General features: G+C 43.9%; 1 protein-coding gene across 2 annotated transcripts in view; it reads right to left on the bottom strand.

Annotated features, from left to right (window-relative positions):
* The window catches only part of LOC115179058 (semaphorin-6D), a 119,649-nt gene that overhangs the window by 46,643 nt on the left and 48,808 nt on the right, over window positions 1-24,198 (bottom strand). For both annotated transcript variants that reach the window (XM_029740379.1, XM_029740378.1), the window contains one exon: window positions 14,965-15,166. The gene's annotated coding sequence lies outside the window, so the exon portion shown is untranslated. The remainder of the gene's footprint in view (window positions 1-14,964; window positions 15,167-24,198) is intronic.

The raw sequence follows: 24,198 nt of genomic DNA, 5'->3' as shown, positions 1-24,198 counted from the left end.
CTAGAGGTGCACTGGAAGAGAAAGGAGTCATTGAGGAGCAGGACAGGCATACCAGTATCGCGATACTCGTTAGTATCGTGGCAAGGAAACAAAACGTGAAGAGGATTTAACTTCTTTAGGAAAACAGTCCTAATGTTGGAAACAAACATTATGTTGTCATCCAGAGTTACATTTATGTATTTCCCAAGCTATAGCACACAATATTTTAAATACAGCAGGATTTTAAAGGATCAAAATGTTTGGTCTGCTTGGTGTTTTCATTTCAAAATATTACGATGCTGGTATCGTCCCGGCCCTACTAGTTGGTGCCAACAATGCTTTCTCTAGTCCACAGACTGTTGACTAAGGTTAAGTATGGGCATGGAGACTGAGGGTTGGAGTGTGTGTAAATGTGTCTCTGAGCTGTTAAAGTGAGTCTCTGATCACAGCGCAGATACTGTAGCTCCTGCAGCCCTTAGGGAGGATAAGCTCTTACCTTTCGGCTAAATCCCAAAAGTCGTTAAAGGGCTCCGGAGTTGCTTAGAAGCCCAACTAATTAGAGTTCAAATCATTTTCGGTAACACTTTACCTGACACCTAGCATCATAACACGTAATGACACAGCCATAACTATGTCATAATAGCTGACATAACTTGTCATAATATGGACATAACACTGTCATTACACATATTTAGACAGGCTGTGACATATATAGCATTATTTTATGGCTGGCTATGACACCTACATAAGGCAAAACATTCCATTACACCATAAACATACTGTGGACAAGTAGGCTATGTTATATACCATTTTTAGAAATTGCCCATATTAAATTATCATTGTAGTTGCGCACAAATTAGACGTGCACCTAGCCCAATGCTCTGTTGCTGATGACTGGGATGAATGCAGGAGCAGGACAAACACCCTCTTTTTGACTGATGACTGCTATAAGGGCATGTACGTGATAGGTCTATCTGGCTCATATGATTATGATGGTCATAATGCTTCTTGACAGTGTCATAAAGTGTATTTTCTACAAGTTATCTAAAATATGATGGGGGAAAAAAATGGACAAAATAATTCATTACAACAACCATAACGGACTTAAAAAAAAAAACTTTTTGTCAGAGGAAAAAACTATTGGATAAATTTGGGTTTTGACACTTATGTAGATGTCACAACCAGCCATAAAATAACCCAATATGTCACAACAGGTGTAAATATATAGGTCACGACAGTGTTATGACGATATTATGACAGGTTATGACAAGTTATGTCAGCAGTTATGACATATTGATATAGTTATGACCATGCCATAACATGTTATGACGCTGGTGTCAAGTGTTAACACATTTTCTCCTTCTAGATAGATCTTTATGATGGACATACAGTACAATACTGCTAGTGTATCCAGCCATTCTACTATTCAGTTGAGACACTGACTACAGTTCACAAAGCACGATCAATGAGTTATCAAGCTAGCTAAATACTGTACAATGCAGCAACCCTTTGTTTCAAATGTATAGAACACAATAAAGCGGCCTGGTCATTCTTGACAGACATTTGGTAAGGGTCGAGATGAGGTGAGAGCCGTTGTATAGAATGCTGCCCACTCTCAAACAAAACAACAGTCAGTGTGGATCAAAGCACCGTTTGTAGTATTTTTCTGTCGAGCCTCCCGCTGCTCCTCCGTCCATGCACAAACACTCATCTGCATTTGTTGTCCTGAAGTCAAAAAGCGAAACGCAGCAGGCACAAAGAGAGACTAGACAAATCCACAGGGCGAGGGCGAGAATGAAAGATGGACAGAAAAACAGAGAGCGAGAGAGGGGGAGAAAAACAAAAGCGGTCTGTTGCTTCCAGCGTCCCCCCCGACTTACCACCACCCACTACTCACTTCTCCTTCTCTCCCTCAGCAGCCCTGGGAAGCACAGGAGGTTGGTGGCACCTTAATTGGGGAGGACAGGCTCGTGGTAATGGCTGGAGCGGAATTAGAGGAATGGTATCAAATACATGCCAATCCATTTGCTCCTTTCAAGTCATTATTATGAGCCGTCCTCCCCTCAGCAGCCTCCACTGGTGGGAAGGTATGAGCAGGCAGCCGTAATGGAAAAGAGAGGAGACCAACAGGCCCATCTATAACAGGCTAGATAGTGGTGTATGGGTGCCGTTAAGCCTGGGCGATAGTGTCATTAAGTGTGAGTGTGTGATAAATACACTCTGCTTGTCGTATTTGAGATTCTCAGTCTGTGTGCAGGAGGGAACCGGAGGCTATTACTCTTGTGACACCGCACCGAGTGTGTGTGTATCTATTGTCTGTGTTTTGTTGTGTACTGTACGTGTGTACGAAGGGAACGTGTGTTTCGTGTGTGGCAAATGTACAACTGTGAGGGTGTGTAAAAGAGTTGGATAATAATCTCCTTCTGTGTCATTGGGAAATGCTCTGTAGGTGTGTACATACACTGAGTACACAAGGACACCTGCTCTTTCCATGACAGACTGACTGCTATGATCCCTTATTGATGCCACTTATTAAATCCAATTCAAATCAGTGTAGATGAAGGGGAGAAGACAGGTTAAAGAAGGATTTTTAAGCCTTGAGACATGGATTGTGTACAAAAAAATTGTAAGTGCCTTTGAATGGGGTATGGTAGTAGGTGCCAGGCGCACCTGTTTGTGTCAAGAACTGCAACACTGCTGGGTTTTTCACGCTCAGAAGTTTCCCGTGTGTATCACGAATGGTCCACCACCCAAAGGATATCCAGCCAACTATTGAAATTATTGGAGTCAACATAGGCCAGCATCCCCGTGGAACACTTTCGACACTGTGTAGAGTCCATGCCCAATGAACTGAGACTGTTCTGAGAGCAAACGCGGGAACGGGGTGCAACTCAATATTAGGAAGGTGTTCTCAATGTTTGGTATACTCAGTGTATATAGGAAGTGAACGTGTGTTTTTGCTTTGTGTGTTGTGTCAGGTTTCTCAAATGCTCCCTTCAAGGTACAGACAGCCACAGCTATAGCAGCAGCCAGCCGCAGAACGACCTGTGGGTCGTCTGGACGTCTGCCCTGCTCCAATCAATACTTGGAGGTGTCCTGTTACCCTGTCGTCCCTAAGCCTCCTCGCCTCCCTGCTCAACGGGCAGGCAGGCAGCCCTTTGTTGGCAGTTGTTCATATCAGCGCTGGCTTATCATAGAACATCACAGGAAATGTGAGAACAGCCACGTACAGGTCGGTGACACTTTTAATTTGTCTCGGGTGAAAGGGTTTGTCAAACTATTCCTGGGCCGCCTCATCATCACCGACCGCATTTGCTCACTTAGAGGTTGACTTTCCCCCTCATGTGAAATGTGGCGACACTATACTGCTATCTTGACCTTGATGTTGAATTGAATTTATTTTCTAATAGGAAACGTCCTCTAGAATGGAGACTGCATTGTACTGCAATAGAAAGTGGTGAGACGCATTCCGCACAACTAAGAAGGATATGAGAAGAGTTTTTAATATAGATGCCCTTTGCAGTATCTGCTCTACAAATCATCACGTAAGAAAAATAACTAGCTAAATCTAAATGGAGTGAGATATTTTTAAAGCTATAAGACGACACTCTATAAACAGGTCCCTGCTTGGTGATTGCGGCTGTCTAAGGAGTCAAATTAACCAATATGGTACTGGGGTACAAATGAACTTTTCCTAAATAGGTGTTCCAAATAAAGTGTGCCAGGATATTAGATTTTCAAGGTGTCATTAAGGTGGCATCAAAATAGCTTTTAATGGATTGTGTACTTGAAATAACTTTCTAAATATCATTTTCATGGTTTACTTCTCAATCTGACCCAGGTCTTATGTTGAATTACCAAGATCACATGCTACTAATGATTTGGATGGTCAATATTACTTAAGGGAAATATGATTTGATGAAAACTGAAGCATGAAAAGCTGAGGCGAACTCAACTCTACATGCTATAAAACAGCTCCTTCTGATAGTTTTATTGTTGATTTACACAAATCTGCCCAACAGACTACAGCGCAAAGTCAAAATGTGTAAACATGCAATAAAATGTACATTTCATGACTGCACCCATTTTTTCCCTATTAAATCTTTCAAATTTGTGGTCTGGCATTCATCCAAATCAAATCCATTTGAAACTGTGCACACACACACACACACACACACACACACACACACACACACACACTTTAAAAGGACCCGTCAAAACATTCCATACAGTGCTACGCCTGGGCGTTAGGGTTCATAAAATCCCCAAATAGCAAGTGATGCCTTCCTTGTAAAGCGAAGGTCGACTTTGCAAGTCAGTTCTCTTACACCATAACCCTACGATTGAAACTTAACTATCGAAATAGACTGACATCTCTAATGAGGCCCAGGTATAGTTACAGCCCAAATAAAAATGATCTAATGTTCAAATTGTCTTCCAGAGTAGAAACTACTTCCTTTGTGTTGAAATGCCATGTCAATTAAAGTCTGGAAGTAGCAATAGTGACGACTAACTTCCATTTCGTTACATCCCTGTGCCATCTAAAATTAGCCATGCTCATGGATTTAGTCTCTCTCCCGGGTAGAGATACACTTTAATCTCTTATTTTTCTTCATTCCTGGGATTGGCAGTGCAGATGTCTTTTCTGTGTGCTAAAGCTCCACAGCCATATGTCACCACTGCCCTGTCCGTGACACGCACACTTTTAATCAGCGCTCAGTGATGGACCACACTGTGTCCTTTTGGCCCGAAGCTTTGAGTCCTGGACTGATACAGCTGTGCTCTGAGCCGGTTGGCTGCCTGTATCCAGTGCTGAGCTTCATCACACACATTCTTGGGTAGCAAAAAGTTAATAACTGTGAGTTACTCTGACCCATAGGAGTCTCAATATATTTACATCTTTTAGTGGCTGGCATTTAACAAACTGAAAATATACAGACGATAGGGGAAAGTCCTCTATCCCTATAGCCCAGGGAACATCAACTAGCGGATGGTCGGGGGGGGGGGACATAAATACAAATCATTTGTAGACAGCAAATTGACCGCAAGAAGCCCAAACAGATGCACTACATGACCAAAAGTATGTGGACACCTGCTCATCGAACATCTCATTCCAAAATGAGGTGCATTAATATGGAGTTGGTCTCACCTTTGCTGCTATAACAGCCTCCACTCTTCTGGGAAGGCTTTCTACTAGATGTTGGAACATTGCTGTGGGGACAAGAGCATTTGTGAGGTCGGGCACGGATGTTGGGCAATTAAGCCTGGCTCGCAGTCGACGTTCCAATTCATCCCAAAGGTGTTCGATGGGGTTGAGGTCAGGGCTCTGTGCAGGCCAGTCAAGTTCTTCCACAACGATCTCGACAAACCATTTCTCTATGGACCTCGCTTTGTGCACGGGCACATTGTCATGCTGAAACAGGAGAGGGCCTTCCCCAAAGTGTTGCCACAAAGTTGGAAGCACAGAATCATCTAGAACGTCATTGTATGCTGTAGCATTAAGATTTCCCTTCAGTGGAGCTAAGGGACCTAGCCCGAAACATGAAAAACAGCCCCAGACCATTATTCCTCCTTCACCAAACTTTACAGTTGGCACTATACATTCAAGCGGGTAGCGTTCTCTTGGCATCTACCAAACCCAGATTCTTCCATTGGACTGCCAGATGGTAAAGCGTGAATCATCACCCCGGAGAACGCGTTTCTACTGCTCCAGAATGCAATGGCGGCGAGTTTTACACCACTCCAGCTGATGGTTGGCATTGTGCATGGCGATCTTAGACTTGTGTGTGGCTGCACGGCCATGGAAACCCATGTAATGAAGCTCCTGACAAACAGTTCTTCTGCTGACGTTGCTTCCAGAGGCAGTTTGGAATTCGGTAGTGAGTGTTGCAACTAAGGACAGACGATTTGTACGGGCTACGCGCTTCAGCACTCAGCGGTCCCATTCTGTGAGTTTGAGTGGCCTACCACTTTGCGGCTGAGCCGTTGTTGCTCCTAGATGTTTCCACTTCACAATAACAGCACTTACAGTTGACCAGGGCAACTCTAGCAGGGCAGACATTTGACGAACTGACTTGTTGGAAAGGTGGCATCCTATGATGGTGCCACTTTAAAAGTCTCTTTAGTGAGGCCATTCTACTGCCAATGTTGGTCTATGGAGATGGCTGTTTGCTCGATTTTATACACCTGTCAGCAACGGGTGTGGCTGAAATAGCCGAATCCACAAATTTGAAGGGGTGTCCACATACATTTGTGGATATATAATGCATAATGTTTGACTAAAACAATCATTTCAAACCTTGCGTACATTTGTATATGATCACGTGTTTCTCTATTACGCATAGGAATACTTGGGAACAGATTTCTTAAATTAAAGTCACTTGTAGCTGATTTCCTGGTGTTGTTAATCTTAATGTCTAACAAAAAAATTCATAGATTTTTTTTTGTTGCTACAAAAATTAAATAAAAAATAAAACTTGCTCTAGCCTCTTAGGCAGCCACGGGTGTATGTAGTCAAGTCAATCAAGAAAGGTCAAGTGTGAAACAGGCTGATGCGGATTAATGTTGACAATATTGACATGATAATGCAGATGGCAGATGAAAGACTTCACCCACACTCATGTTCTACTGTTCAACATCAAATCAGAATTCCTACTCTCTCAGAATGTACTGTACTTTAAGGACAGTGTGCGCACGTGCATGCATGTGCGCCCACCAATTATGTAGATTTTAAAAGCATTCTAGGTTCACCTCGATGCCCTGCACTGAAAAAGCACAGACAAGGGGGAATGTCAAGATGACAAGTGCAAACAGCCAAAAGCTAAAAAAGGACTTCCTATTAAAACTAAAGTAGCTATTTTGGATGACAGCCAACTGTCCAAGTAAATCAATTTGAATTTGTTCAGGAGTTATCTGAAGGGTGAAAGTGATGTAATTTTAATAAGAAAATATGAACTTTAAGATGATTAAATGAATTTTGATTTTTCCCCTCAAAGTGAACATTATTCAATAGCTGAATACATTTGCATACATGAAGTTACATTCCAAGAAAGCTCAGTACATGTCTTAAGTCAAATGGCAAAAACAAGCAAGTCCCATTACCTTACAGTACATAGTTAAAGGCAAACCTGCATTCATTAATCTACTGAATTTTCTTTCACTAGTTTAACATAAAACATCGCAAAGGCTTTAGGACTTTCTAAATCTGCAACAAAACCAGGACTCCTACTTTTAGAGCCAACAAGGATCATATAGCAACCTTCTGAAATGAGAGCAATTTCAGTATTTATTTAGACCTCAAACCGAAAGTCTGGCAAAGAATCACCCTGGGAGGTGGTTTAGTGGGGTATAGCAAAACACAATCAGGAAACCTGAATCTCCTACCTGACTGATGTCTTCATCCAGACCTGGCGGTGGGGAGAGGAGAGGAGGAAAGGAGAGGAGCGAGAGTAGGACAGAGGGTAGTGGAGGTCAGATAGGCCATACATAACCAGCCTTGCTGTTGACATTGTAGAACTCATTCTGTGGTTGTAGAGGCATTTCTCTTCCACCTTGGTGACAGGATTTATTTACATGTCTCTGCCTGCAGCTTTCATTTGGCTAGATTTTACGGAGTGAGAGAGTCCTAGGGTTTGGGGGAGTAAAGTCCGCAGATAGTCTTGTTGACAGTAGAGCTGTTATCACAGAGGGAGTGCTGCTTGTCTCCTCACAGCTTAAGTACTTAAGGGTATGTGTGTGTGCGTGTGCGTGTGCGTGTGCGTGTGCGAGAGAGAGGTTTGGATCGAACCCTACAGCCTGGAGTGTCTGAGAGGACACCTCATAAAAAATTCCATGCTGTGTGAAGTTCATGTTTTTTCAGAGGAACGTTAACTGGATGAAGAAGTTGCATCACTAACATTCCATGTGGAAGGAAAATGGCCGCCAAGTTACTTCGAACTCAGCAAAGTACAAAAGCAGAGCATGTCCGTAACTACATATGAGGACACCAAGGGTTGGACCTCAGTTTTTTGTAATAAAAAATATATATATATTTTGTACACAATAAATAAAATAAATGACGGGTCAATTACCGGTCAACATCTAAATATTGTTCCTAGCATTCATCAAAGCTCAGAACGCTTAAATAATTTATTTGACCATTCTAATCGCGCCTGCCTTTGCGAACAAGTGGAATTATGAACAGTGGTTTGTTCATTATGATCACCTGCATCCCCCTGATTTGCCTTTTTAGCAGCACATTCACCACTCTCAAACGGCTAACTCCATCCTCTCGCGGCACAGGCCGAGGGCCTGAGTTATTTTACTTATTCCACATGTTGTTGTGTTACAGCCCGAATTCAAAACTTACACACAATAACCCATAATGAAATTTTCAAATTTATTGAAAATGAAATTGAGAATTACCTAATTTACATAAGTATTCACACCCCTGAGTAAATACTTTGTAGAAGCACCGTTGGCAGCGATTACGGCTGTAAGTCTTTCTGGGTAGGTCTCTAAGAGCTAGACAACCACTAAGGTCTGGCCATAGATTTTCAAGCAGATTTAAGTCAACTGTTTCTCGGCCATTCAGGAACACTCATTGTCTTTTTGGTAAGCAACTCCAGTGAAAATTTGGCCTTTTAGTTTATTGTCCTGCTGAAAGGTGAATTCATCTCCACCTGTCTGGTGGAAAGCAGACTGAACCAGGTTTTCCTCTAGGATTTTGCCTGTGCTTAGCTGCATTCCATTTCTATTTTATCATGAAAAACTCCCCAGTCCTTAACGATTACAAGCATACCAATAACATGATGCAGCCACCACTATGTTTGAAAATATGGAGAGTGGTACTCAGTAATAAGTTGTATTGGATTCGTTCCCAAACTTGGGGTCAGGGTCCCATGTGGCGTCCCATGAGAAAATCTGTACTAATCTTATCAAACAAGTTAGGAACATAAAAAAGAGGATACGTTTCAATATGAACATCTCCACATGGCCTATCTTCCCTACAGGCCTACATTAAAATGCAATCAAAATGCAAACACAGTTGAAAGTTTTCGCTTTGTCGCTATTTAATTCCTTGAGTGGAAGAACACACAGCCTAGCTCGTTTTTTTCTCACTCATCTCCACTGTGTTGCCTCCCAAGGTCTCTAAGGACCAGTCGAGGTTGGGGTGCATTAACATTCCCACACAGAAGATCCCACAGATGCTCAGGGGAAAGTCCCACAGGACGCAATGATCTGTGGATCAATATCCGGAGCTTAACGCATTGTGTTCACAGAATATTAAGTCATCGTGGGAAAGTTATCCCATCACGCTCCAGGTGAAAAGAGCCAAAGCCCACAATTATCCTAAACCAGCCACCCACCCACCACCGGTTTGAGATGATAAATGCAAATCGTATCAATGAACAGAGGAAAAACTACTTTGAGGCAGGAGTCTGTCGAGTTACAAAATACGAAAGCTACATCTGTAAGCAAAATATTGAAGCATAAATCAAAAGTAAGCAACATGCATCAACCTGCGTTGAAACATAGGAACTGGATTTGCTTGAATACTGTCCACAGGGACTTCGGGCATTCAGACAAACTAGCTGCTCAAATGTCGACGACGGCAACGGTGTAAACAGAACATCTCGTTGTTGACATCCTGACATGTACAGTGCCTATATTGCTGTAAACCCCTGAGTCTCCTAGACCTACCATTAGTCTGACTCGTCTCTGTCAAATCCCTCCTTGTCCCTTCTTTTCCAGGGTAGTGGAGCGGAGAGCCTGTGACAGGTTACACGCGCATCCACTGCACACATCATTGATAGTAATGGGGGGGGGGGTAAAGTAGGCAGGGAGGGGTGTGTGTGAGAAAGTGTGTATGCAGGATTACACAAGCGGAGCATGAGTTCCGCTCCGCGAGATCAATTTATGTCACCAAACGGCGTGACAACCAGTCCCCTCCCAGTCACCATCTGCCTTGTCCCCAAGCCAATTTGTCACAGCACATTCATGTGTGGCGATGCCCTCCTTTAACATTGAGGAAGATGGCTGTGGGGAAAAGGAAGCAAGGAAGGAAGGAAGGAAAGAAAGGAGGAAGGGGAAAATAGCACTGGCAGCATACTTATTGAGGTACTACTGGTTTGGACTGGTGTCAGAACTTAGTTCGCACCCAACTGAATAAGAATGACCTAATTGAGGTGAACACTCTCCAGCATTTTCTCACATAAGATGGCGTCATTCTAACGTGACGTACAGTTGCCAGGAGCCATCTGTCTAAGCAAAGGTGGAACTCATCTCTAAGAATCATAATTTTGCTCAACCGCCTAACACTAGTTCCTAATTCTCCACTCTCCATAGCTATGATGCACTGGCTACTACGGCAAACAATGCTCGATCAGCTGAGGCAACCTGTTTGAATGGCCATTAGAGTAGGTAGTTTGACAGCTTGCTGATGAAGTTGTACGGCACCAAAGTTATGGGACTGTTTTAAGAAATCAGCATATGTCTGACTGACAGCTGGCACTGTGCCTTGCTACTCTGAAACATTTGGCCAATGCCATAACGGCGCAAAAGAGCAGTCAGCTGTGCTGCAGAACTCAGCCCACTAGTCACGGCAGAACAGAAACTGCCTTATCATGAAAACTCACTAGTGCTATTAGCTAGAATTTCACTACACTAGCTAGCGGGAGTATTCAGCATTGAGTGTGTGAACTTGTTGGAATCTCTTTAATTTCATATAGATTGATTTGAGACTGGAAAGATGGCGCTGAGAAACATGGCAGCTCCGCTTCTAGCTCCGCTTCTAGCTCCTAAGGAACTTTGCAGCATTTAGTTTTTTTTGTGTGTTATTTCTTATATTATTATAATATATGACACCCTAGACCCACTTCAATTTGCTTACCGCCCCAATAGATCCACAGACGATACAATCGCCATTGCACTGCACACTGCCCTATCCCATCAGGACAAGAGGAATACCTATGTAAGAAAGCTGTTCATTGACTATAGCTCAGCCTTCAACACCATAGTACCCTCCAAGCTCATCATCAAGCTCAGGGCCCTGGGTCTGAACACCACCCTGTACAACTGGGTCTTTGACTTCCTGACGAGGCGCCCCCCCAGGTGATGAAGGTAGGAAACATCATCTCCACTTCGCTGATCCTAAACACTGGGGCCCCACAAGGGTGCATGCTCAGCCCTCTCCTGTACTCCCTGTTCACCCATGACTGCGTGGCCACAAACGCCTCCAACTCAATCATCAAGTTTGCAGACGACAACCATAGTAGGCCTGATTACCAACAATGGCGAGACAGCCTACAGGGAGGAGGTGAGGACCCTGGTGGAGTGGTGCCAGGAAAATAGCCTCTCCCTCAACATCAACAAAACGAAGGAGCTGATCGTGGACTTCAGGAAAAAGCAGAGGGAGCACGCCCCCATCCACATCAAAAGGGACCACAGTGGAGAAGGTGGAAAGCCTCAAGTTCCTCGTCGTACACGTCACTGACAATCTGAATGGTGCCCCCACACAGACAGTGTGGTGAAGAAGGCGTAACAGCACCACTTCAACCTCAGGAGGCTGAAGGAATTTGGCTTGGCCCCTACGAACCTCTCAAACTTTTACAGATGTGCAATTGAGAGCATTCTATCAGGCTGTATCACCGCCTGGTACGGCAACTGCACCGCCCGCAATCACAGAGCTCTCCAGAGGGTGGTGCGGTCCGCCCAACGCATCACCAGGGGCACACTGCCTGCCCTCCAAGACACCTACAGCGATGTCACAGGAAGGCCAAAAAGATCATCAACCACCCGAGCCACGGCCTGTTCACCCCGCTGTCATCCAGAAGGCGAGGTCAGTACAGGTGCATCGAAGATGGGACCGAGAGACTGAAAAACAGCTTCTATCTCAAAGCTATCAGACTGTTAGATAGCCATCACTAGTCAGCTACCTCCAGTTACTCAACCCTAGACATGGAATCACTGGTCACTTTAATAATGTTTACATACTGCTTTTTTACATTTATTTTTATTTCACCTTTATTTAACCAGGTAGGCCAGTTGAGAACAAGTTCTCATTTACAACTGCGACCTGGCCAAGATAAAGCAAAGCAGTGCAAAAAAAAACAACAGAGTTACACATGGAATAAACAAATGTACAGTCAATAACACAATAGAAAAGTCGATATACAGTGTGTGCAAATGACGTAAGATTAGGGAGGTAAGGCAATAAATAGGCCGTAGTGGTGAAATAATAACAATTTAGCAAATAAACACTGGAGTGATAGATGTGCAGAAGATGAATGTGCAAGTAGAGATACTGGGGTGCAAAGGAGCAAAAAATATATAAATACAATTAAATTACAATATGGGGATGAGGGAGTTGGATGGGCTATGTACAGGTGCAGTAAGCTGCTCTGATAGCTGATGCTTAAAGTTAGTGAGGGAGATATGAGTCTCCAGCTTCAGTGATTTTTGCAGTTCGTTCCAGACATTGGCAGCAGATAACTGGAAGGAAAAGCAGCCAAAGGAGGAATTGGCTTTGGGGGTGACCAGTGAAATATACCTGCTGGAGCGCGTGCTACGGGTGGGTGCTGCTATGGTGACCAGTGAGCTGAGATAAGGTGGGGCTTTACCTAGCAAAGACTTGACCTGGAGCCAGTGGGTTTGGCAACGAATATGAAGCGAGGGCCAGCCAACGAGAGTGTACAGGTCGCAGTGGTGGGTAGTATATGGGGCTTTGGTGATGAAACGGATGGCACTGTGATAAACTGCATCCAATTTGCTGAGCAGAGTGTTGGAGGCTATTTTGTAAATGACATCGCCGAAGTCAAGGATCGGTAAGATGGTCAGTTTTACGAGGGTATGTTTGGCAGCATGAGTGAAGGAGGCTTTGTTGCGATATAGGAAGCTGATTCTAGATTTCATTTTGGATTGGAGATGCTTAATGTGAGTCTGGAAGGAGAGTTTACAGTCTAACCAGACACCTAGGTATTTGTAGTTGTTCACATATTCTAAGTCAGAACCGTCCAGAGTAGTGATTCTAGGCGGGCGGGCAGGTGCGGGCAGCGATCGGTTGAAGAGCATGCATTTAGTTTTACTTGTATTTAAGAGCAGTTGGAGGCCACGGAAGGAGAGTTGTATGGCATTGAAGCTCGTCTGGAGGTTAGTTAACACAGTGTCCAAAGGGCCAGAAGTATACAGAATGGTGTCGTCTGCGTAGAGGTGGATCAGAGAATCACCAGCCTCAAGAGCGACATCATTGATGTATACAGAGAAAAGAGTCAGGCCGGCTCATCTCATATGTATTTGCTGTATTCTATTCTACTGTATTTTACTTAATGCCACTGACATTGCTCGTCCCAATATTTATATATTTCTTAATTCCATTATTTTACTTTTGTGTGTGTTGTTGTGAATTGTTACAATAGATATTTCTGCACTGTTGAAGCTAGTAACACAAGCATTTAGCTACACCTGCAATAACATCTGCTAAATGTGTATGTGAGCAATAAAATTTGACTTGATTTCAGCCAGAAAGCAGGTCGCAAGTTAGCTAGCAAATGTTTACTGATTCAGACCACAAAACACCTTAGCTTTATGTAGAATTAGGTAAAGACTTTCTCATGAAAAAAACATCAATATCAGCTACGGGTTTATAGTGTTTGGTAAGATGTTTGGTAAGATGTTTGGTAAGATGTTTGGTAAGATTGGTAAGATGTTTAGTAAGATTGGTAAGATGTCTGGTAAGATTGACTGAGTCTTGAGGATGAAAGGGGGTTCAGTTTTGAGGCTGAAATTAGTGTTTTCGAGTTATCAGACAGATCAGTGAAGACCCTCCAGTGGCAATGGAAACGGTTGGATGAATGTCTTATATGAGCTGTTATAGAGTACTGAGGTTTGGGACAGGGCAATAAACTGGTGCCAACCAAGGCATTAAAAGGAGTGTACACTACAAATCAGAGCTTATTTCTTACTATCTTTCACTAGAAAAAGCAGTGAAACAACCTTTGCAGCGATGCATGGAAGATATGAATAGAATGCCACACATTGTGTGAGGCCCGTGGGACGGGGACAGTGCTTTATTGTGAAATGAGTGGGTGACAAGGTATGAAAGCAATGTGAGACACAGTCCTCTCATATACACACACACTGTTTGCTGTGACAGTTCCCGCCATTCAGTGCATCCGTCTGATCACATTACATGCCTATGCTCCCACTGACTGGTGTTCTTTCCCATTTTACCGTTTGTGGCAGCCATAATGAAAAGCAGAAAATGGCCAACCATATCAGAGCCAGCTGTAGACACCCAACTACTCTGCCAGTGACCAATTGAGCACAACACCTATATCCTCTTTCTACATGGCCTGCACACCAAACCCTAATGCATTGTTTGCCTGCTAACATATTTGACAACAATGGAAGTGGCTGGCTTGCACTCACTTTGACTGATGCACAACGCTACACAATGGCCCGTGGTGTTTGTATACATAGCCGGCCAAAAGAGGGCTATCAGTACAAAGCCAATGCACATCAAGGGGTATGAACGCAGGTGTGTCCAATGTGAACCCTCGTCCCGTCAAAAGGCTGAAAATACGGGCAACAGGGAGTGAAAATGGTGACAGAGACAGAATTGCAGCTGTGTTGTTATATAAAGCATTGAGGGCGGTTGTCCATCAAAGCCGGGCCTATACAGGTAAGGTTTCAAATGAAAGTCCTGAGGGGCTCATTTCCACAGTGGACAACAATCACTTCATGATGTGAAGGCTTACGTAGTCAGCTACGGGTGTTATCCGGAAGGCCATTGAAACATCAACTACAGGCATCATAGCACACCACTCTGTGACCTTTGAGCTATAGAACACCCATTAGATACGAGTCAGCATTTATTACAGCCAGCATGTTTTACGTCGTACTCCATCTAAACCCATGGGTTAGACTACTTGGATCCTGTTTCCAAGCCAAGTTTCTAAGTCTGAAATGTAGATATGAGGAGGGTAGAATAATGGTGACAGTACTCACTTTCTGTATCAGTACAGATGGATGGTTATTGGTTACACCGTCAAATGGCCCAGTCGATCTTTGGTTCCTCCCAACAGAGGTGAAGAATTCAGAGGGTCCGATCCGATAAGTACGGAGGGGTTGTGCAGTTGGGGGAGGGTCTGGGGGTTGAAACCCCCCTCAGTTTTTTTCACGATTAGTTTTGCAATCCTCAGCAAACTTCCTGTGAGAGAAAAAAAAAACAAGAGGCGAACAACATGAGCGGTGCGCTGCAGCAGTGACGGCCCAGTACGTAAACAACGGGAGGGAGATACTCAAGAGCACAGCTGAGCTGCAAACACACAGGCTAATAGCCTCTGCCTTTTCAACACACAGCCTCGGCAGGATACTGCAACGGGCCGCTGACCCGTGACTGAGGAAGACGTGCGGGGGGGGCAAACATCCTCTTAGCATAATCTCCTCAGTCGCTTTACTGTCATAACATAGCAGCATAACACAAGCAGATGAGCTCTAAATAGAACCAGATGTGTGGGGCTCCACGGGGGTAGAGGCGTTGAGATGGTGAGGCGACAGAGAAGCTGCGGAGCTACAGTATAGTGTGAGAACTTCTCTATACTTATCCCTTTCTTAAATAGCCCATTTCCCCATAGTCTCAAATTGTTTCGATTATTCAAACAGCCTACAATGGATGTGTAATATAGACGCTAATGAAAAAAAGAGCTGTCAATCATCTAAGGTTGTTTGTTACATAGTAACGCTAACAGGCTAATGGTACTTCATATAAAGTTGCTGCTAACAACTCTGTGTTACAAATGGCTATTCCACTGAAGCTTGTTTATGAGCTTCAGAGCCTCATCGGTTCAGAACCATCTGGGGCTTTGAATTATAACTGGCCTTGTCAGCTAACTGTATCATCATGGTTTTACCATCTCTCCTAAAGAAACCCCCTTGCAGTGATGGGAACCCGTGACAGATGAATTTCCCTTCAATCCATTCCAGACTAATGGCATGTGGTCGATGAGTCTTGCGCCCATCGCTAACAACCAGCGCTGACTAATGGCATGTGGTCAATGCATCTTGCGCCCACAAATACGCCCCCTGCCGCACATCCATTCATGCACACAGGGTCGCACACAAATGGCTGCGGATTGCAGGTCGTGACCCTGGAGCTCTCCCTTACATCCTGTGATTACTAAAGTATGTCCACTCACTGAACTGACTCACTGACTCACACAGCCCAGCGGATGGAGGACATCAGTCTCTCTGACCCCCCTGGATATTAACCCAGCTAACTGCAGCTGCTATAGACTGCAGAGTGACTCAGGAGCCTAACCAACAGTGGTCTAATGCACCCATGAATAAGGCTATAAACCCAGAACCACCCCAGCATTCTCCACATTAACTAGGATAGCGTGGGTTCCTTGGCATAACGACCCACAGTGACTAAACCTATGTGGTGAAGAGGGGGATGCGAACCTTCGCTCACACGGTGTGGGTCGGTAAGTGCATGCGTGTTGGTCTACATGCCAAATGACATGGGTTCCCAATCATGGGAAACAGAAGTTTGCTGTACAGGATTGATGTCAGTGCTCAACTACAAATACCCTGTACCACTGATTTCCCTTTTCACATACTTAAGACCTAAGACCAAAGTGGTCACATTTGGCACAGAGCAGCCATTTTGGAGTCACACTAAACCATCGCAGAGGCCCTGTCAACATGTGTTGAATAGCTAATTTAGCAGCCTCTGGCACATAGGATAGCTCAAATTAAGGTCAGCTGATTTTGTTGGCACACATTGTGTCTGTTCAGAGTAGAGGCTAAGAGAAGGTATGAGCAAGGCGTTTTGTTGTTTGTGCTTGCTTGTTTTCCCCAGCCCAACATGGAACGACTTGCAGTACTGATTTCACGAAATTAAAACTTCTAGACGGGGTCTTTACTTTTTTTTTTCTTAAAAACAAACCATACCATGCCCTGGAACCGAAGTTGAGAGAATTGGTTTTGGTGCACGCATAAATATGGAGAATATAAAATCATTCATCACGTTTTTACTATTCAGACCAATAATTTCTAAATCTTATTGGCTTGGATTGGCTGCACTGAGCCTCCCTTACCCCTGCCTTAAGGACAGCTTGTCCAACTTGGTGTCATCAAAGAAAATGCACCAACATTACAAATATTTTCATGAGCCTCCCTTTGAACTGTAAAATAAATGTGCACACCCTTCCCCCTGTGTTTATTAACGTGGATATTAACAAATTCGAGTACTCATGCCCATCCCTAGTGGAAACAACATTGATTCCACCTGTTTTTTCCCAGTGGGATATTTGTTTCCAACATTAGGGCAGATTTCATAAAGAAGTTAAATCCACTTTGTGTTTTGTCTCCTTGACACGATACTAACGAGTATCGCGATTCTGGTATTGTCCAGTCCCCTAATTGTGACTGGTTGTGTTTATGCCACTCATAAAAGGAAATACATTTCAAAAGTTAAATGACAAATATTTAGGGTATATTAAAGCTTTATTGGTTCTACGTGCGTAAGGAATATCGGAGAGGAGGCAGACCACGCGTTAAGCTTTCCTGAATAACTGGGCCTGCTGGGAGCATATGTGGCCACATTTTTATAGGACGACGTGAGAGAATGATAATCCACAACAGACAGCGCATCTCAGTATCACAACTTAAAATACAGCCAGACTGGCTTGCTACTGTGCCTTTCTATACCTTATAAACTGTTCAGTAGACCCCCTGATCCAAATGGAATGAAATATTCAAATCACAGGGCACCGTTATTCAAATGATATTTTCGCTGCAGTTTACAGCCTAGAGTAGAATGTTGTACTCACTTGAAAACAATACAGCAATTATTCAATGTTGTGTTGTAGGTTAATCTAGGTAGGATAATTGTATTGTTCCTAAACAAGAGCAATAAGGGAGCTGCGTGTCTCATGTCTTCACTGTTCTTTCCACTTATATTGAAAATTGGTGCAGCTTTGAATGATTTTACATGTGGTACGATTGTCCAGATCTGCAATACGCAAACTAACAAACAATCCAGCTACCACTATTGTTTCTATGAATGGTGGATAGAGGACAGGATAGACAGACTGGTAGACTATTGACCTGTGTGGTATAGTTAGTGTGGGAAGTACCAAAACACCTTGACTTAGTAGGGGAGGCGCATGCAAGCAGATGAGGACATGTGGCTAGGATGGAAGAAATTATAATAGTAAAACCTGCAAAAGGGTGAATGCAAACCAGGGAGAAAAAAGCCCCCCCCCCAGTTCATTTCTGCCCTCAAATCCCTCCTTCTTCCCTTGCAGGCTCCTCGCCTCTTGCCTCCTTTCTCTATCTCTATCCCTTCCAACCTTCACCTCCTACCATTTATGTGCAATTCCTCCCGCCTTCCAAAAAAAACCTTCAGTGTCCTCCTTAGAAGTCTTTGCAAACCCTCTCTCCCTCCTCCACACCCTCCATCCATCTCTCAGATCATTCTTCCCTCCAGATCTCCCATTAGGCATTGCGCAGTGCTCTGGTTCGCTCTGCTGCAGAGGTGATCAATGGCCCCTGGCGCCTCGGGGCCCCTGGGCTCCTGAAATGGAGGTATTAATAATGCAGGGCCCGGCTGTCATATCCTCCATTAGCTTGGGGGAGACATGGGGCCCGGACGGCTGATTGATTACTAATTGGATTAATTGCCGTCTTTTAGGGGAGGAGAATGTAATAGTCTGGAGACCTAGCTGGCAACTGATAGGGGAGTGCATTTGACATGCTGGCATTCAGAGATAGGGATACCGAATGCTGAAACGGGTAGCGTAAACTGTGAGGGGGGTTGGGTAGACTGGGGTTGCCTGTTCAGTTTCTTTGGTTGACGCCAGGATTGAGAGGGTATGTCATTTGAGATACAGGAACATTTGTGCAACAAGCGGCTTCTCAATAGAGGCTTTCTCCGTTATTGCACAGCGTGTGTCTGCTGAACGAAATTAACTCAACCCCCTGTATACCAAATCACCCATCCTGATGATATCGTTACTTTCATTTGCTAGGTCTTTCCTCCTATTTCCTTTGGAGGTATCTTCTTAGCCATCGACATCTGGCTACACACTTTGATAAGACAGAGATGTAGATGTGCAATGATTGTTTCTGATGAACAACACTTTCTGTAATCTTCTAACCATCCTTTGAGATAAAGTTAATAAACCTCATCACAGCCATGGCACACTGAGATCTGTATTCTCCAGAAGGGCCCATTCACCACATTGGCAAAGCCCAAAACATGTAGTCATGTCAATGCCTTTCCGTATAGTATTCTAATTGTTGACCTATCCATCGCACCTTACATTATCATTTTACATTTTAGTCATTTAGCAGACGCTCTTATCCAGAGCGACTTACAGCAGTGAATGCATACATTTCATACATTTTTTTCTCCATACTGGTCCCCCGTGGGAATCGAACCCACAACCCTGGCGTTGCAAACACCATGCTCTACCAACTGAGCCACGCAGGACCATTGATCACTGATCGCAGACATGTACAAATCAAAGTTTATTGGTCACATACACAGTTTAGCAGATGTTATAGCGGGTGCAACGAAATGCATAATTTACTAGCGCCTAACAATGCAGTGAAATGTCAAACAAGTACACGTATAATCAAACAAATTAAAAATAAGAAATGTCCAAAATGTCCAAATCCAATTAACAACCCAAATAGCCTGTAACAGTACTTCAAATGTAATCTATATGTAGATACACTGAGTATATAAAACATTAAGAGCACCTGCTCTTTCCATGACACAGACTGACCAGGCAAATCCAGGTGAAAACTATGATCCCTTATTGATGTCACTTGTTAAATACACTTCAATCAATGTAGATGGAGGGGAGGAGACAGGTTAAAGAAGGATTTTTAAGCCTTGAGACAATTGAGACATGGATTGTGTGTGTGCCATTCAGAGGGTGAATGGGCAAGAAAAATATTTAAGTGCCTTTGTATGGGGTATGGTAGTAGGTACCAGGCGCACCAGTTTGTGTCAAGAACTGCAACTCTACTGGGTTTTCACAAGCAATAGTTTCCTGTGTGTATCAAGAACGGTCCACCACCCAAAGGACATCCAGCCAACTTGACAACTGTGGGAAGTCAACATGGTGAACGCTTCCGACACCTTGTAGAGTTCATGACCTGATGAATTGAGGCTGTTCTGGGGGGAAAAGGGGCGGGGTGCAACTCAATATTAGGAAGGTGTTCTTAATGTTTGGTATACTCAGTGTATACCCGATGAATTTACACAATACAGTTGAAGTCGGAAGTTTACATACACTTAGGTTGGAGTCATTAAAACTCATTTTTTAACCACTCCACACATTTCTTGTTAACAAACTATAGTTTTGGCAAGTCGGTTAGGACATCTACTTTGTGCATGACACAAGTAATTTTTCCAACAATTGTTTACAGGCAGATTAATTCACAGTATCACAATTCCAGTGAGTCAGAAGTTTAAAGGCACAGTCAACTTAGTGTATGTAAACAGCTTGGACAACTCCAAAAAATGATGTCATGGCTTTAGAAGCTTCTGATAGGCTAATTGACATCATTTGAGTTAATTGGAGGTGTACCTGTGGATGTATTTCAAGGCCTACCATCAAACTCAGTGCCTCTTTTCTTGACATCATGGGAAAATCAATAGAAATCAGCCAAGATCTCAGGAAAAACTTTTTGTAGACCTCCACAAGTCTGGTTCATCCTTGGGAGCAATTTCCAAACGCCTTGAAGATCCCACGTTCATCTGTACAAACAATAGTACGCAAGTATAAACACCATGGGACCATGCAGCCGTCATACCGCTCAGGAAGGAGACGTGTTCTGTCTCCTAGAGACGAACGTACTCTGATGCGAAAAGTGCAAATCAATCCCAGAACAGCAGCAACCGACCTTGTGAAGATGCTGGAGGAAACAGGTACAAAAGTATCTATATCCACAGTAAAACGAGTCCTATATCAACATAACCTGAAAGGCCGCTCAGCAAGGAAGATGCCACTGTTACAAAACCGCCATAAAAAAGCCAGACTACGGTTTGCAACTGCACATGGAGACAAAGAACATACTTTTTGGAGAAATGTCCTCTGGTCTGATGAAACAAAAATAGAACTGTTTGGCCATAATGACCATCATTATGTTTGGAGGAAAAAGGGGGATGCTTGCAAGCCGAAGAACACCATCCCAACTGTGAAGCATGGGGGTGGCAGCATCATGTTGTGGGGGTGCTTTGCTGAAGAAGGGACTGGTGTACTTCACAAAATAGATGGCTTCAGCCAGGAAGTTAAAGCTTGTTCTCAAATGGGTCTTCCAAATGGACAATGACCCCAAGCATACTTCATAAAGTTGTGGCAAAATGGCTTAAGGAAAACAAAGTCAAGGTATTGAAGTGGCCATCACAAAGACCTGACCTCAATCCTATGGAAAATATGTGGGCAGAACTGAAAAAGCATGTGCGAGCAAGGAGGCCTACAAAACTGACTCAGTTACACCAGCTCTGTCAGGAGGAATAGGCCAAAATTCACCCAACTTATTGTGGGAAGCTTGTCGAAGGCTACCCGAAATGTTTGACCTAAGTTAAACATTTTAAAGGCAATGCAACCAAATACTAATTGAGTGTATGTAAACTTCTGACCACTGGGAATGTGATGAAAGAAGTAAAAGCTGAAATAAATCATTCTCTACTGTTATTCTGACATTTCACATTCTAAAAATAAAGTGGTGATCCTAACAGACCTAAAACAGGGAATCTTTACTAGGATTAAATGTGAAAAACTGGATTAATTGTGAAAAACTGAGTTTAAATGTATTTGGCTAAGGTGTATGTAAACTTCCGACTTCAACTGTATTACTAAGAATGATATGTACAGAAGTGGATATATTAAAGCGTGCACGCACGCACGCACACATGCACACACACGCACGCACGCACACACACACACAGGCCAGATATTAGGTACACTCATCTAGTACCGGGTTGGACCCCCCTTAGCCTCCAGAACAGCCTGAATTTGGGGCATGGAAACGTTACTCAATTCGTATCAAGGGACCTAATGTGTGCCAGGAACACATTCACCACCCCATTACACCTCTGCGAACAGCCTGTACCATTGACACCAGGAAGGATGGGGCCCATGGACTCATGCTGCTTACGCCAAATCCTGACTCAGCATGACGCAACAGGAACTGGGATTCATCGGACCAAGCAATGTTTTTCCACTCCTCAATTGTCCAGTGTTGGTGAGTGCGTGCCTACTGGAGACTCTTCTTGTTTTTAGCTGATAGCAGTGGAACCCAATGTAGTCATCTGCTGCAATAGCCTATCAGTGACAAGGACTGACGAATTGTGCATCCCAAGATGCCGTTCTGCACTGTTACTTGCCTGTTTGTGAACCGCCTGCACCATTCTTGCCATTCTCCTTCGACCTCTCATCAACGAGCTGTTGTTGCCCACAGGACTGCCGCTAACTGGATGTTTTTTGTTTGTTGCACCATTCTCGGTAAACCCTAGACACTGTCGTGCATGAAGATCCCAGGGCGCCGGTCGTTTCTGAGATACTGAAACCGGCACACCTGGCTAGGACGATCATACCACGCTCAGTCACTTAGGTCACTAGTTTTGCCCATTCTAACGTTCAATCGAACAGTAACTGAATGCCTCAATGCCTGTCTGCATGCTTTATATAGCAAGCCATGGCCACGTGACTCGCTATCTGTAGGAGCTAACCATTTTCTGGAACAGGGTGGGTGTACCTAATAAACTGTCAAGAGAGTACGTATGTAAATGGTGTGTATAGACAGTTGGGACAGTATGTGAATAGAAAATTAGTTATATAGGATGAGCCATGACTAAAATACAGTATATACTGTACATTTAAAGTGGGTTAAACAATATGTAAACATTATTCAAGTGACCAGTGTTAAATGACTATGTACAGCAGCAGTCTCTAAGGTGCAGGGTAGAGTACCGGGTGGTAGCCGGCTTGTGACAGTCTCTAAGGTTCAGGGCATGGTAATGGGCGGAGGCCAGCTAGTGGTGACTGTTTAACAGTCTGATGGCCTGGAGATAAACAGCTTCCATCAGTCTCTCGGTCCCAGCTTTGATGCACCTACACTGTCTCCGGGTTCTCCATCATAGATGGTAGCGGGGTGAACAGGGCGAGGTTTAGGCGGCTAAGGACCTTGATGATCTTCTTGGCCTTCCTGTGGCACTGGTTGCTTAAGATGTCCTGGAGGGGAGGCAGAGTTTCCCCTGATGATGCGTTGGGCTGACCGGATCACCCTCTGGAGAGCCCTGCGGTGCAATGTTTGCATGTATGTGCATATTAATGCATCCAATGTTGTGCTTATGTGTTTGTATGTGTCAGCCTTACGTGTTGCCCTTGGTAACTGGTGGTAAGGCCTAGATCATGGTTGGAATAACTTGTGTGTGCACACTGGGAGTGTGTGTGTGTGTATACTGTATGTTTTGGCTGGTATGTCCAAAATTATTACAACACGCCAACACCCACAATAGAAACAAATCCACTTATGTATGGATCCGACACATATCATTGTGGGTGTGTGTGCGCGCGTCCACATTAAAGCATAGCAAGTCATATCCTGCCAGCTGGAGCACAGAAACCTCAGGAGTGTGTGTAAAGTGTGTGAAACAACATACTGTAGCGTCCTACTTCCAAACTCATCAGGTTATTTTGAAGGGAAAATACGATTTATTGGCCAATCCAGAAATCACAAAGGCAACTCATTATTCCTGAATGCAGTACAGCCGGACTGCCTCATCCTTTCCCAGGCTGTATCACATCCGGCCGTGATTGGGAGTCCCATAGGGTGGCGCACAATTGGCCCAGAGTCGTCTGGGTTTGGCTGGGGTAGGGCGTCATTGTTATTAAGAACTTGTTCTTAACTGACTTGCCTAGTTAAATAAAGGTTAAGTAAAAAACGAAACAAAAATCCCCAGTATAGAATGTCAGAGTGATAGACCACTATAATGGGATTTACAGAAGAGGTCCTTTGTCTGATCCTTGCCCTTCTCCTCTCAAGTCTTATGAATCGTCAGGATTTTTGACAGTATGAGATGTCATTACGCTTTCTTCCCAACGAGGTGTTGTCAGGATTCCGTCATGGTTTCAAACAGTAAGCCTATCTCTACAGTTCACTCTCGATGTGCACACACGCACACACACATACCCTTTGCTTCCTTCCAGGCAAAAG

The sequence above is a fragment of the Salmo trutta genome, chromosome 3 (assembly GCF_901001165.1).
Source record: "Salmo trutta chromosome 3, fSalTru1.1, whole genome shotgun sequence".
NCBI classification, from domain to species: Eukaryota; Metazoa; Chordata; class Actinopteri; order Salmoniformes; family Salmonidae; genus Salmo; species Salmo trutta.
Note: the sequence above shows the minus strand (reverse complement) of the source record. Positions and strands in the feature narration are given on the sequence as shown.